Consider the following 1,450-nt stretch of genomic DNA (forward strand, 5'->3'; position numbering starts at 1 on the left):
TGCCCTCTCCCGGTTTCCTCCCGGGGTCATATCTCTCCCGCATTTCTCCCGATTTCTGACAAAATCAGATTTACTCAGGACTGTTTCCACTCGGACTTTAATACAGCTACACCATTGTCTGGTTTCCATGGTAACACGTCTCTTTAGTAGCGCGCGCAACTCAAAGTCTGAGAGGGTGAGGCAGATAGTCACAGAAAACAGAACACAAATCAACAACTACTCTACTCTCTGCTCACTCCTTTCCTGCCCACACATATGCTCCATCAAGGACAGTGCTACAGGCCGCAAGGCATTGCACTTAGAACTACAATATAAGCATGTTAATGTTAATCTAACAGCTCCGGCAATCCACTAGCAGCCCCCCCCACCCCCCATTTCGCATTTTGAAATGCTCCCGATTTCTGAGGTCTCAAGGTTGGCAAGTATGAGTGCGACACATGGCCAAGACACAGAGACGCGTGGTGACACAACAGTCAGAGTCCGTCTGTGTGAGTTCTTTGGTGTCAGCTTGGTGTGTCCGGGCCTTTAGAGCAGGAGAGAGTAAAGCAACATTATAGTGAGAAATTACTCACACACACACACATGTAAAATGTCCATGTTTCAAGCAAATGTGTGTCAGAAGCACACGACCTAATGGCCTCTTTATGAAGTTGTTTGTTTATGTTGAGAGAAAGCAAATGGTGAGGACCAGCCTCTTTATTTATAGATGATTGAACGTTGTTGTTGACAGCCCTTGTTGATTTCAATGTGTTTGTTGTGATTGATGCCAGGGTAGAAAATAGATTTGATGAAAACGTCGTCTGTTTTCTGAGTTAAAAAGACTCCAAGAATAGTTGTAAGTACTTCCGTTCCTCTGAGCCCTGTATGTTGATGGTGACAGTGTGTGGGGGGGGGGGTGTCAATCTTTACTTAAGTCTGCTGCTTAAACTACAATAATTGACTGAGAGCAGAGCTGAAATCAATGTAGAGCCGTCCGCTGTGGTTACTGTGAACGGCTATGTGTTGCAGGACTGAATGCACAAGTCACTTGGTTTCGAGCATACTCATTTTTGTGAAAGGCCTAATTAAGTTTATTACTAAGTTTATGATGAAGTTAGTATCCAAAATGCACACACTCAGACCCTTAAGGACCACAGCGTCCCCATTGAAATCCAATATATCTACAATGTAATCTTGTTTCTGCTCTATTATGGAACATTGCACTGTTTGATGAAATGCATAAAATGTAAAAAAAACAGTGGCATTATGTGAATTAACATTTTAATGTTTTGGTTAGGACTGATATTGGTTGATAAATATAACTTAGTTAAAGTATAACATAATATCAAAAAAATATATATATGGCAGTTAAGTGACATATTTGTCTTTAAAGCAGGGGTGTCAAACTCAAATACACAGTGGGCGTGTGTGTGTGTGTGTGTGTGTGTGTGTGTGTGTGTGTGTGTGTGTG

This window comes from Notothenia coriiceps, unplaced genomic scaffold, assembly GCF_000735185.1.
Source record: "Notothenia coriiceps isolate Sejong01 unplaced genomic scaffold, NC01 NC01_scaffold00037244, whole genome shotgun sequence".
NCBI lineage: Eukaryota > Metazoa > Chordata > Actinopteri > Perciformes > Nototheniidae > Notothenia > Notothenia coriiceps.